General features: G+C 38.0%; 1 pseudogene; it reads left to right on the top strand.

The window, feature by feature from the left end:
- Positions 1–4,776: 4,776 nt before the first annotated feature.
- Positions 4,777–14,476, top strand: LOC149154898 (uncharacterized; annotated as a pseudogene).
- The last annotated feature ends 1,030 nt before the right edge of the window (positions 14,477–15,506 follow it).

The raw sequence follows: 15,506 nt of genomic DNA, 5'->3' as shown, positions 1-15,506 counted from the left end.
ATAAGGGTTTGTTACATGATTTTTATTAGTAAAACCCTAAAATCGTGAATATCTGACCTAACCCTCATCCATGGGAGCCTTTGAGACTGCGTTGTCCTGGAAAAAAACCATGTGACGCCATCGGTGTGCAAGCATTGGTCTTCTTTGCCATACTTGCCTTGGGCAATACGCTCCTCCATGTCATTACAATGAGGTCCATATTACATAATTGTAATGAGGTCCATATTACATAATTGTAATGAGGTCCATATTACATAAACAATTAGTATAAGTGGCCTCTGTCAAGGATATATGTGCTCCCTGTCTCTGTTAAAAGGGGAGCAGAAGCTGCTTAGCAAATTCAATCATGCATTTTCATACTTTCAGTGACCTTTTTTCGTATGAATATTTTCTTTTCCTTTTTCTTCGTTTCGCATAAAAAATCTTACATCTTATCGTGTAACATGTCAAAATCATTTGGACGCAACAAATTCGACTATATCGATCGAATAAATTTGAAAATTTATCGATCGAATAAATTTGAAAATTTATCCATCCATTTGACTGGTTGAGAGTATTGCTATAAAATTTGACCCTTTTAAAAATCATGACAGATTTACAAAGTACGCGATTTTGATGTGGTAAAAGATTGTATTTTCTGGTAATGTTATGGGCTTTCTAGTACATCTGTACTGCCATGTGTTTTGTAAAAATATCAGTGTTTTCAATATGTCATGATTTCTTTAGAATATTGAAAGATGAACTGCAACAAGAAATAGTGCGGGAGTGCAGAGCTGTGGGGAAGTGTGGAGCTCCGCACACCGCACATTTGATGTAATGACATTTTTTTGTACTCATGTTTCCGCACGCTGCACATTTGATGTAATAAAAAATTCTTGGACTCAAGTTTTAAAGAATTTCATCAGAAGTTGGTGTGAGGTAGTTGTTGTGCAAAACATGATTACTTATCACAATTGATCCGGCAAATAGAAGAAAATGAAAGAAATCTTAACTAACGAGGATGGCATTGGCAGTAGATATGAATGTCATGAAGTCTCGAACAGTAGCAATGTTGACAGCATGCTTTACCACGATCAACAAATATATGTCTGTAACATAAACTGTAGGTACTTACCGTGGGACATATCAACCAGGGCCATCGACATTACTCATGCAACATTTTATGGTGATAAACATCATCAACAACCATGGCTGGTTCTTGTGGATACGGGAATCTATTTAACAATGGATACGGTATTCAGACAATGACTCTGAGCACATCATTGCACAATGACTCTGAGCACATCTTTTCAGTTATTGAATTTGTTTAGTGGGTTGTCCCATTGTCATTGCCTTTGGTACCTATAGAGATATCGTCGCACTAAGCGGAGGAGATTGTTTAGCAGGGGATAGAGTTGAGTTCTTGGGACCATCAGTTCGCTTTACGGTGTGCCATTTATCCTGAAGTTCCAGGGGTTGAGACGAAGGATTACGGAGCTTGCAATATTTTGTAAACAGAACGAATGGAACCGTCTAACATGACTTCGCAACCTAAGACATCTAAATAGAAATACGAAGGATAATTTACCTAAACTATATCTCCAACTATTAATTATTTATGAATTTAACTCAGGCATAATCCCCAAAAGTGTGTAGTGTTCCATCCCAAGTGAGTAGTATTAAGGATCTGAAACACGGTACCTGAAACTGATATTTATTGGAATGCAAAGCGAGAATCGTCTACATAAGAGTATTACATAGTGTATCGAGTTAGCCATAGGAGTGCAATAGCATAGCTATGATGGAAAGTGATAGTTGTTGGAAGTAGTGGACAGTATTACATAGTGTATCGAGTTAGCCATAGGAGTGCAATAGCATAGCTATGATGGAAAGTGATAGTTGTTGGAAGTAGTGGAAGTGCCCAATCAATAATTGTGGAGATACAGCTTCATTAATGTATTGGGTAGTATATATTATTTATTGGATTTTGTATTTAGTAAATGTAATAGGTGGCATATACTACCAGCATTAATAATTTATTAATGGGTGGCATATACTATCAGCGTTAATAGAGTTATAGCTCCACAAATATTGATAATCTGAAATTAGTAGTGTAGTGATTGGATTTTTTTTTTCGAAGTAGCAGTGTAGTGATTGGATTTTTTGTTTTGAAAGGTAATTTAAGTAGTGGTAAAGCGGTAATGGTGAGCCATAGCTATGAGTGTGTGTGTATTAGATACCATGTTCATGTTCCACCCCATATTCATGTTCCACAGACCATGGTTGTCGACTTACACCGCATTGTTTTCTTACACTGCATTTCCATATTGTTACAATCAATAAAATAAATAATATTGTTTGACTTTCATTGTGAGAAGAGATCATTATGCGGAAACTTTCATTGTGTGGAGTTACTCCACACCTCTACACAATGAAAGCCTTTGCACAACACATTCACCTCGACACAATGAAATCCATTGCACAACACATTTACCTCCACACAATGAAAGCCTTTGCACAACACATTCACCTCCGCACAATGAAATCCATTGCACAACACATTTTACCTACAATGAAATCCATTGGACAACACATTTTACCTACGCACAATGAAATACATTACACAGCACATTTACCTCCACACAATGAAAGCCTCTGCACAACACATTCGTTCTTAAAGAAAGCATCAAATGAAGACATTGTAGAGTTAGTTGATCATTAAACATGCAAGGAGCCCGGTACCAATCATGATAGTCCATGGAGTATACTAGTAAATTGGGATGTTATCCCTATGGACCCACCTTGTGTGTTCATTATTGGCACCATTAATGCTCCACAAACTATATATCCTCGCGGATCTTAATCTGGCAAGCTTGATGTGCCTAGTTTCGATTGTGTGGAGCTTGCGGCAAGACTAAGATTATGCACTAACAAAATATTGAGATCGTTAACTCACACTCCGCGTAATTAGGGTTCCGGTAGCATTGAAGATAAATGATGATGGTGCAGGAGTCAACGATCATCAAACACATGAATTATCCTTTGCATCTAGTTGTATAAATGAACGGTAACCATCACAATCAATTGACAAGAGTTGGAAAGGGAGTCAGTTTGAGGGGGAAAGTGATTGAAACTTAGATCGATCCACAGAGTCAAAGGTTGGGCCAACTATCACAATTAATAGGATATGACCGTAGCGGTACCTGCATGTGAAGTGATATAATCATCGTATAGATTACCATAAAAACTGGTTAACTCTGCATGCCCAGTTTTGAGGAAGCGGAAATATTTCAATAGAAAATAAAAGCATTTCACTTCGTTCATTCTTACGGTAATACGAACCAATGCACATGATATAGAGCGTGCTTTGTGACTAGTTCCCCTTTGCAGAGATGTCTGTGGAGATGATAGTTGTTAGTTTTTCAGTAACTTGTGCAGAGGATCTTCGTTTGCAGACAAGCATGTGGAGCTTTGTTTGTGTGGAGCTTTCTGCACAGTGAAATTTCCGCACAATTTTAATCTAAATACTAGCTCAAGGATCGAACCCACCAAAAAAAATATTTATTCTTTCTAAGAAATAAAATTCCTTTAACTAATTGAAAATATCATGGAGAAATTTGCATGGTAATCACCCCGCTTTTGCTCATGTCAAAAAGTTGTTCAACCAAAATTTTAAGCCAATTGTGCGTTGGTGAAATGAGCCAATTATTTACATTACCCTCATCCATGGGAGCCTTTGAGACTGCGTTGTCCTGGAAAAAAACCATGTGACGCCATCGGTGTGCAAGGATTGGTCTTCTTTGCCATACTTGCCTTGGGCAATACGCTCCTCCATGTCATTACAATGAGGTCCATATTACATAAACAATTAGTATACGTGGCCTCTGTCAAGGATATATGTGCTCCCTGTCTCTGTTAAAAGGAGCAGAAGCTGCTTAGCAAATTCAATCATGCATTTTCATACTTTCAGTAACCTTTTTTCGTATGAATATTTTCTTTTCCTTTTTAGTGTGAACAAACATCACTGCAATTTCAAACATTTTAATCTCAAAAAAACGCATTGAGATATCATTTCTTTATCAGGACAAACATTTATGTCTGATGATTTTTATAGTGTGCATAAACATACCCATTTATTTTGGCAATATTTTTACTTCTGTTAAGATAGAAAAGTTTCAAAACATGTACCTGAGCAAAATTCTACCGTGACGGAATACAACAGGAGAATGACAGTCGTAGTGTTGTCCTGGTGTGATTCATTAGTGAAAAAGAAAGCTAATATTAATAACACTTATATTTTATATCGAACGTGACAAGTTCATGTGAAATCAATTGCTTAAGTAGAGGTTTTTAATTTAATGACGCTGGAGTGTTTCATCAGTTCTCATTAAGAGGGAACCCGATTAAAACAGCTTTCATTTGTTAGCATAGACTCATGAAAAGATCACGAGGGATCTCAGAAGCATGAAGATCACGAGGAATCTCACTAAGCATGATTGTTAGGCCCATAGGCTTTTTTTTTAATCAGTCGACCCTCTACAGTTTTCATGTTTGTTTGACATTTGTGCACATATTTTTAAGTTACCTTTCTTCTCTCCACTTCACATCTGTGCACGCTGGAGTCTTTTACGCCAGAATTTCAAGAGAATGCGTTTGAATTTTTCATGTAGTTTATGGCACTGAACATGGAGGACATCTGTGCACGGCGGAGGGCCCGGGGTACTATAATCATGTCTTTGAGGTTTCAGATCCAATTCGAGGTTTCAAATCACTCCAATTCCACCGCTTGTTACGAATATGGATTCTTCTGTTGCCATGGAGGTTCTTCTGAGGCAGTCTCAAAGACGTAAGAGACCCATTGATCTTGTGCAGACACTCCATGAAAGGCAAATGAAGGAAGTCCCTGCACGGTACATCCTTCCATCTGATCTCAGGCCAATTCATCCTCTTACCGTCATCGTCCTAGTAGGCCTGGAAGCAGCGAAAGTGAGGAGAGAATTTGCACAGCAGTGCATGAAGAAAAGAACAGGAGCGCATTTGTTTTGTAAGTCTGTGTAATTTTTTTTTTTACTTAAATCAGTAAGTAATATGTCTTCACAGCAGCAATGAATGTAAATGATAGTTTTACCCACCAGAGTAAATTCTCATGTGGAGACAGAGTAAATGTTTTTGTTGAACATATTTTTGGTGAATCCCTCTAATCAAAGAGGATGAAACTTGTATCAGACATTTTGTTTTAATCAATAGAAATGTTTTTATGGTGGTGAAATACTTTGTTTGTCAGTTAATTTTTTTAAGCTTCCCTGTGCACAAAAGATCCTAAACAGAGCATTGCCTCTGTGGGTTTGAAAATTGTTTGTTTTTGGGATTTTCTCATTAAAATCCCCAACAGTGGTATCAGAGCTCGTTTAGGCTCTTTGAAGGTGACAAAGAAGCTGAAGGGAGGAACTTGTTGCAGCAGTCAAACTTCTCAAGCAAAGTGAAGGCTCAGTCCAGAAAATACTCAGTTATTTCACAAAGTTTTTTTATGTGTTGCTGAAGAAGCAGTCAGTTGTTTTAAAATACACAGTCAAGAAATTGAAGCATAGTTGAGGCTGTAAGAATGGCTGTCACAAGCACCAGTAATAGCATGGGTATGCAGCTCCCATTATTTGATGGTAAAAACTATGACTATTGGGCAATAACAATGAAAGCCTTGTTTGCTTCCCAAGACTTATGGGAAATAGTTGAGGAAGGTTTTGAACAACTAGCAGATGAAAATGAGTTTAATGCATTAATTCAAGGAGAGAAGGATCTGTTGAAGAGCTGCAAGAAGAAGGATTCAAAAGCCCTTTTCTTCTTGTATCAAGCAGTGCATGGAAGCGTGTTTCCAAGGTTAGCAGCAGCTAAGACATCCAATGAAGCATGGCAAACCCTCAAGACAGCCTATCAAAGCATGGAGAGAGTGAAGACAGCAAAACTACAATTGCTAAGGAAGGATTTTGAGAATCTGAACATGAAGGAGTCAGACAACATTGACTCATTCTTCACACATGTGATTGGTCTGGTCACACAAATAAGGACTCATGGAGAAACCCTTGAAGATAGGAGGATTGTGGAGAAAATATTGAGGGTCTTACCCTCAAAGTTTGATGCGATTGTCACCACCATTGAAGAGACAAAGGATCTCTCAAAATTTTCAGTTGATGAGCTACATGCATCACTGATAACACATGAGCAGAGGTTGAGTAGAAATGAAAACTCATCTCTAGAGCAAGACTTCAAGACCCAGATGTCTTTTGGAAGAAGAAGATGCAGAAGCCAGAACAGAGGTGGAAGGAACAGCCCAGAAAATGCTCAAGGGAGAGGCATCAATCCAAATCAGAACCAAGGCCAAGGCAGCAGCCAACAAGGAGGACAACATCATGCTCAAGGACAAAGGTATGAAAAATCCAATGTCCAATGTTATTATTGTAAAAAATATGGGCATTATGTTAGTGAATGTAGGAAGAAGCAGCATGATATGAGTAATAGACAAAATGCAAATGTCACTAGAGAAAACAACAGTCAAAATAATGTGTTGTTAGCTTGTAACATGGCTGAAACAAACAGTGAGGACATATGATTTTTTAGACTCAGGTTGCAGCAACCATATGACAGGAAACATAGCCTTCTTTTCTGCCCTAGATAAAAATGTGAAATCAAAAGTCACACTAGGAACTGATAGCGAAATTTCTGTTATGGGAAAAGGAGAGGTAAAAATATTTACAAAGCAAGGAGAAAAGAAAACCATAGCAGATGTATACTATGTCCCTGGAATGAGATGTAACCTCTTGAGTATTGGACAACTTGTCCATAAGGGGTACAATGTTTTATTTAAAAATGATGTATGCACCATCATGGATATAGCACCCAGCAAAAGATGCATTGCTGAAGTGAAGATGACGAGGAACAGGATGTTCCCTCTTAGAATAAGGGCAGATTTGAAAAACAAAGGAGAAATTGCAGCAGTTACCCAAGAGGCTTTTCAAAGCGTGCCAAAAGATGAAAATTGGTTGTGGCACTTGAGATTTGGACATCTTAATTTTGGAGGTCTAAATTTGTTGAGTAGAAAAGGAATGGTAAGAGGATTACCATTGATAGAGAAACCGGACAGCCTATGTGAAGGTTTCATATTGGGAAAACAACACAAAGAAAGTTTTCCATCAGGAAAGAGCATAAGGGAAAAGGCACCCTTAGAGATCATCCACTCAGATTTATGTGGACCGATGCAACCTCCATCATTAGCAGGCAGCCAATATTTCCTAACATTCATTGATGACTTTACAAGAAAGACTTGGATATATTTCCTTAAAAACAAAATTTAAGTGTTTGAGAAATTCCAAAACTTCAAGGCATTTGTGGAAAACCAAAGCGGGTTGCATATTAAAGTTTTGAGAACTGATAGAGGAGGTGAGTATATCTCCAAGGAATTTCTAAGATTTTGTAGAGAAAATGGTATACATAAACAATTTACAGCAAGGTACACCCCACAGCAAAATGGAGTTGCTGAAAGGAAGAACAAGACCATCATGGATATGGCGAGGAGCATGTTGAAAGCAAAGCATTTTCCAAATGATTATTGGGTTGAAGCTGTAAATTGTGCTGTGTATATTTTGAACATGTGTCCTACAAAAGCAGTGTTGAACAAAGTGCCGGAAGAAGCGTGGAGTGGAAGAAAACAAGGAGTCACCCACATGAGAGTTTTTGGATGTGTGGCCTATGCACACATTCCAGATCAGCTAAGGAGGAAGTTGGACAGCAAAGGGGAGAAATGTATCTTCATTGGATACAATTAGGAATCCAAAGCTTACAGGTTGTATATCCCATCTACCAAGAAGTTTTTCGTCAGCAGAGATGTTCAATTCATTGAAGAGGAAGCTTGGGATGGAAGCATAGAGAAAACAATGAATGTTAAAAACTATTTGTCTCATGATGAAGATGAAGAGGAAGTGGCTGAAATGCATCCCCAAACAGCAGCGCCAACACAAGGACAACAAGGGACACCATTGAGGATCAATGAGAGTGCTTCTCCAAGCACACCACAAGGAGGAAATTCAAGTGCATCTTCAAGCACTTGCACACCAAATGAAAGAGGTAAGAATTTTAGAAATCTAAGTGACATTTATAATGAAGGAATGAATTCCTTATTTGCCTTGTATTGTCATGTTGATGATCCTATTCATTTCGAGGATGCAATTAAAGATAGGAAATGGATAGAAGCTATGGATGAAGAGATGAATGCCATAGAGAGAAACAAAACATGGGACTTGGTTGAGCTACCAAAAGGCAAAGAAGTCATTGGAGTAAAATGGGTCTATAAGACCAAGAGTAACGCTGAAGGCAAGATAGAAAGGCACAAGGCAAGGCTGGTTGTCAAAGGGTACAAACAACAGTATGGGAGAGATTATGAGGAGACTTTTGCACCGGTTGCAAGAATGGAAACCATGAGAGCAGTGCTATCCATAGCAGCTCAAAACAAATGGAAAGTCTACCAAATGGATGTGAAGTCAGCATTCCTAAATGGAGTGTTAAAGGAAGAGGTTTATGTTGAACGGCTTCTCGACTATGAGAAGAAAGGTGAAGAGCACAAACTGTGCAAATTGAAGAAGGCTCTTTATGGGTTGAAGCAAGCGCCAAGAGCATGGTACAGCATGATAGATTCTTATCTATTGGATAATGAATTCGACAAGTGTGAAGGAGAACCCACCATCTACATCAAAGAAAAATATGGTAAAATTTTGATTGTTGTCTTATATGTTGATGATGTGATTTTCACAGGTAATGATGATCAACTCATTGAGAATTTTAAATCAGTCATGAAAGAGGAATTTGAAATGACTGACATGGGTTTCTTGAGATACTTCTTAGGCATAGAAGTAGATCAAAATGAAAAAGGAATTTTTATCTCACAAGCAAGATATATAAATCAAGTATTGAGCAGATTTAACATGCAAGAATGCAAGGCAGCGATCACTCCCACAGTAATGGGATTAAAACTCAGCAGAGAGGATAGCAGCAAGGATTTTGATCCTAGTTTGTATAAGAGTATTGTTGGCAGCCTTATGTAATTAACAGCTACTAGGCCTGACATTATGTATGCTGTTAGTTTAATTTCCAGATTCATGGAGAGGCCAAAGGAGGCACATTGGCAGGCAACAAAAAGAATTTTGAGGTATGTCAAAGGTACCAAAATGTTTGGAATTTTATATAATGTCTCAAAACATTCAGATTTGATTGGATACACTGATAGTGATTGGGCTGGAAGTGTAGATGATCGGAAAAGCACTTCCGGTTATGTTTTTCATATGGGTTCAGGAGCCATTTCATGGGCTTCTAAGAAGCAGTCCATTGTAGCATCGTCTACAGCAAAGGCTGAATATGTGGCAGCTACAGCAGCAGCATGTCAAGCAGTGTGGATGAGAAGGATGTTGAGAAGCTTAGGCCAAGAGCAGGCAAAAGCGACAGCGATTTTTTGTGACAATAGCTCAGCTATTGCATTGTCAAAGAATTCAGTGTTTCATAAGAGAACGAAACACATTGATACAAGGTTTCACTACATCAGAAAATTGGTGAACAATGGAGAAATTGTCCTAGAACATTGCAGGACTCAAGAACAGGTTGCAGACATCTTGACAAAGCCATTGGATTAGAAAAGCTTTGAATTTTTGAGAAAGTGTCTGAGTATGACTGAATGCCTAGCAGTTGAAATTAAAGGGGAGTGTTGAAGTCATAATTCCAACTGCGCAGCCGTACATCCCCAAAAACCGCTCAGCAAAACCATAAACCATTTTATGCATATCGGACCGCTTTTGCGTAAAAGTGGTTTCCGTATTTTTGACTCCGATACAATTTAGTGTTGACGCGTGGCTCTCCCCATACGTCATCATCTCTGACATATCGGGACGTAATGTTCAGTTAAGTAATGCCTCCCGATATTCTCCTCCACCGTCCGATTTACTTCATCAACCTCCACCGTCGATTGTCCGAAGATGCATACGAGCCAACATTTAATATTTACGTGGATTTGAAGATTGGTTGACCGCGGTAAAATAATTAATGAATTAAATGTGCTCGTAGAAGTATTGGTAGATGATTTAAATTTTAATGTTTTTATATGTATCGGAGGTATGGTGCATTTAAAGAAAGGCATGGTCTGGTCAGTGTGTTAAAAATATTTACGGCACGTAAAATGTAATTGTGTTTTTTTTTTGTTTTGTTTTCAAAAAAATGAAAAGGGGTCATGTGTTGTAATATGTTTTCATGTGATGTGTTGACCAATTGTAATGTGTGAGAGCTCGGGGGCAGCGAAAGTGATGAGAGAATTTGCACAGCAGTGCATGAAGAAAAGAACAGAGAGGAGCGCATTTGTTTTGTAAGTCTGTGTAAATTTTTGTTTTTACAGCAGTATGTAAAAGAAGGTTTTACACCAGTAAGTAATATGTTTTCACAGCAGTGAATGTAAATGAGAGTTTTACCCAGCAGAGTAAATTCTCATGTGGAGACAGAGTAAATGTTTTTGTTGAACGTATTTTTGGTGAATCCCTCTCAGCAAAGAGGATGAAATTTGTATCAGACATTTTGTTTTAATCAATAGAAATGTTTTTATGGTGGTGAAATACTCTGTTTCTCAGTTAATTTTTTTTGAGCTTCCCTGTGCACAAAAGATCCTATGGAGGTGAAACAGAGCATTGCCTCTGTGGGTTTGAAAATTGTTTGTTTTTGGGATTTTCTCATTAAAATCCCCAACAGACATCGACCAACGCATCAAGACTGTGAGCCAATTAGCTCAGGCATCCTAGGAATGGGATTTCTTCCAGGAATGGGGTTTCTTTCATGTTTGTATGGGATCACAGTTTTGGCATTTTCTTTTTTCCCTTTCCTCTGTCGATCATCCAACCAATTTCATTATTGTTTAGATTTGTAATTTCATTGGTTTTCAATTATTTTGAAGATGATAAATCATGGCATACCTTTGTCATTGATAGAGATTGTTCACGGGACTTTTTTGATCTTTCCCTGAAGAGAAACAGGAACAATGTCCTGTGAGTCCTGGAACTCATATGCTTGAAGGCTATGGCCGGTTCTTTGACATTTCTGATGACACAATCCTGGATTGGGTCGATGCCCTTGTTCATTATATTTCTCCAGAGTGGGCCAAAGTCATTGAGCAATGGCCCAAAACACCCTCCACATACAGGTACAACTCTATACACATATACGTGCCAAAGTCATTGAGCAATGGCCCAAAACACCGTCCACATACAAGTACAACTCTATACACATATACGAGCCAAAGTCATTGAGCAATGGACCAAAACACCCTCCACATACAGGTACAACTCAATACACATATACGCTATGTGATAATTGAAACCTTGATATGAGATTACATCAATTCTGATACACTATTGTACACACTATGAAGGGAAACACATGAAAAATATGAGGAAGAGCTCATGAGGCTTATAGAGAAGTTGTCGAGTCTCCTGTCAGAGGGTTTAGGGCTGGACCCAAATTATATCAAAACCCTAATCAAAGAACCCCTGCTCCAACTCAGAATCAATTATTACTTTCCTTTCCCTCAACCAGATCTAGTGAATGGCCTTAGACCGCATTCAGATGGAGATATACTGATTGTTTTGCTCGACGATGGGGTGGAGGGTCTCTAGGTCCGAAAAGATGAGCAATGGTTTACTGTGGCCCGTGTTCCTGGAGCTCTTATTGTCAACATCGGGGATTTGTTAACATCTAAATCCAAAAAAATGCACAATGCTACCTAAAATGCCAAGGTGAGGGAACTTTCCAGTGGATATCTTCAAACGACTTCGCTCCTTTAGCTCATTTTCACGTCCTGGCAGGCCTAAATTCCAGTAATTTCATGAAATGTGAGTTCCATGATTTCACTAAACACAAAGATAAAGTCGATTTCTATAATGGATAGCTTGGAATAATATCACAGAATTCAGGTGGATGGATTGATAAATTTCCATTTCCACATCTAGTAGTATTCGAGCCATTAACTTGCGTGCCGTGGGGGCCAGTGCCTTTCATCATGCACGTGGCGCAGACACACAGGCTACGAATCAGAACTCCTACGGTCATACTGGCACACGCTGTTGCCATGGTACTGATACCTACTACTATTGCACGCTCCAGTTGGCAGCGCCAATTGGTTTGACTGACCGCACTTCCATTGAGGTTTGGATGTGGCTAGTCAGCTCAAGCTAGGCCTTGGTGTTACTGGTTTTAATCAAGTCTGAAAGTCCTAAGGGGAACGGTCTACATTTACTGTTTTAAAAGGTACACCCTGGTCTTACAATCCTAAAGATTGACCTAGACATTGTCTTGATCCTCCAAAAGTTGAGGAATCTGTAGTGGTCTATAAAACATTCAGGGTACCAAATTTGGTTAATTTTATACCACTTATTCTAAATAGATTTGTTTCTTCATTCTTTGTGACAGTTCATTTACTTGGGTAGATGGAACCTTTTGTTTCAATCCACTACTAATTCTAGAGCAATAGGATTTTGCACTACAACTTCACTGCTTTCCATGGGGATTAGAGTTTGTCATTGAGGTTATTTGAACTGTGATCTTGATGTTGTTCCCTTTTTAAACATACAACTTTGGTTGAGTTCATTACTTGCTGAATAAGCCTTTTTTATGTTACAATGTTTGTACAGGCTAAACTGTTAAATTTGGGGTTTTCCCCGTGTAAGAAAGGCATTAAATAAGAAGTATGAGAGTTTTTTTATATATCTCAAAAATGAATTCTTTAATTGCCAAAATATGCAAATGAGTGCCCTTCCATGTCTTAGAACTATTACTTGGATATGTCTCTTTGGTTGATACAAAAACCTTCAATCTCAAAATGAATCATCTCATTTTTATATGTGTATGGACTGTTATATGGACATGGGTGTTCTTATGTTTAAAATTGAATTCATTTATAGTGTTCTTTCATATTTATGTCCATGTCATGTTTCGGCAATGGAAAATGCTTGTTTTTCATTATTATTTTCTTTCAGTTATTAGAAATTGTTATTTTTCTGGTCTGATACACATTTCCAATTCTTGCAAAAAAGGCATTGTTTTGGAGAAAATGAGTGGTGGTTTTTCACTCCTAGGGACAGGAAGTATCCAAATGGTTCTGGCCTCAGCAAAGTTGTTGGCTCAAGATAATGGAAAGCCACAGGTGCAGATAAACCCATCACTGCTAAGGGCAACAACAGGCGTGTTGGCATCAAGAAGGCTCTGGTTTTCTATGTCGGAAAAGCACCTAAAGGAAACAAGGCTAATTGGATTATGCATGAATACCGCCTTGCTGATGTCAATAGATCTGCAAAGAAGAAGGGCAGCTTAAGGGTATGTGATTGTTCTTGTGGATTTTCTTCTGTGTATATTCCTATGTGTTAATAGACATTGTAGGTGTTGTTTGGTTTAAAACACCTGTCAGGTTGGATGACATTATGGCCTAGTCATGATAGGGCCTAGACCAGGTAGACTCTAGAGGATGAATGTATCTGGGAAAAATCAATTTGGGAAACAAGGGGTTGTTTTCTATATTATAGAAATCAAGGATTTTCTAATTTAATCCAGAGGCTTTCAATAAGGAAAACTATAAATATCAAATATTATTTTTGTTCCTCAGTCCAATTTAAAAATGAGGGCTTGTGACGGGTTCCAGTGATGTAAATTTAGCTCGAAATCCTTTACTTTCTCTTTTGGGTTATCCATATTTCTGATGATGAAATTGCTTCTTGTTGCAGTTGGATGATTGGGTACTTTTTTGAATATACAACAAGAAGAGCAGTGCAGAGAAGTTAGCTAAGGAGCAAGAGTGGTCCTCGGAAGAAGCAATGGAACAATTCCACGAAGAAATTGATGAAAAGGTGTCAGGAATACTGCCCACTGGGAATACTATAATGAACTCGAACATTGAGCATTCAAAAAGAACTTCACAAGATTCAATGAAATCTGCCCGCTCTCCGAATTGCAGAATGATCTCTAACCATGATTCAAGGACTTTTTCCATTACTTCCATGAGCTACAACTCAAACCCCATTTTTGAGCAGAATTTGAACATTTCAAATGCCAGTAGAACTCCAATGGACCTTCCAGAACTTGTCGCACTTTTCAACTCTAACTAATCACAAAAAAAAATTATGATTCAGCATATTTAATTCCTCCTATTTTGCTCACTGATTCAAGTTGTTCCATGCAATCGTTGCATGATCCTGAATCCGGTGAAAAGGAATTACAGAGAAGATGTAGGTTGGAAGAATTGATTTTGCAGCAACAACGACAGTAGGAAAATGCTGGTTTGAACCAATCAATGTTCACCTTTGGCTTCGAGAGTCTGCAAAACCCATTCCCACAGTTAGACCAAATACAGCCCCCCTCCAGCAATGATCCTTTCCAAGATTACTTAGCCAGCCTCACAACTCCAGGCTACCTACCAATGTCTGCTTATTAGAGGGATTGGAAGTCGAGCCTAAGTTACAGGTCATCATACAAGAAAAGTAAAACTTAGAAGTTAGCGTGTATAGATGTAGCAGAATTTGTTGAATCGAAGCAAAATTCATTCATTCTTTCTCTGATAGAGAAATTGAGTGTATGTGCAAGCCTTTTTTTTTTTAATGCAATTCATGCAATATACTCCCCTGAGCATATTTTACTTGTGTTTTATATTTGAATTCACTAAAATTGTTTCACATCTCATAATTCACTTATATGATTGCATATTTTAGAGCCTAACACCATGGTCTCATGTAGCTTGATTACTATTTTTCCTCGGTGATAGCTGCTGAGTAAAAGCGGCAGCAGGTGGCTCCATGCAAATGGGCATATCTGAATGTTATTATAGTCATATTGACATACAATATAATTATTATCAATAAGGGATTTCACTTTGGATTTTTTAAGTAAGGTTGCAATTTAGAATATTAACTTGTATATAATTCGGTAGTCTTATGACTACCCTCTCTGAATGTTATTATAGTCATATTGACATACAACAAAATTATCAATAAGGGATTTTACTTTGGATTTTTTTTAAGTAAGATTGCAATTTAGAATATTAACTTGTATATAATTTGGCAGAAACACTTAAGAGTGAGTCAGTTTTATTTTGGAAAAAAAGGAGTAAACAACTAGGCCACAAAGTAAAAACCCACACAACAGTTAGTTAAACCGATACAAAGGGAAATCCCATAAAAAGAAAAAATAAATATGAATTCTGCTCCTAATATCAACTAACTACTAAACTTCGTAAACTGTTCTTAGAATAGTTACATCGGTTAAACCTTCATAGATAGTAGAAGAATTATCTAATGGCAGATAGTAACCAATGGGGGAAATACAAGAGTGTCCACTAATGGGCAGTGGCCAATACAAATCTGAGTCGAATGTCAACCATCATGTTTTTTATGCCACATTTTGATGTATTGATTGCTGTCACTCCTAAATTGATCGATGAAGCCCATCCTAGCCTGTACAAGGCTATT

The sequence above is a fragment of the Pinus tabuliformis genome, chromosome 9 (assembly GCF_031772625.1).
Source record: "Pinus tabuliformis cultivar Carrire ecotype Pingquan chromosome 9, CPIR1, whole genome shotgun sequence".
In the NCBI taxonomy this organism is placed as follows: Eukaryota; Viridiplantae; Streptophyta; class Pinopsida; order Pinales; family Pinaceae; genus Pinus; species Pinus tabuliformis.
The sequence above is the reverse complement of the archived record's forward strand: the minus strand, read 5'-3'. Positions and strand labels throughout refer to the sequence as shown.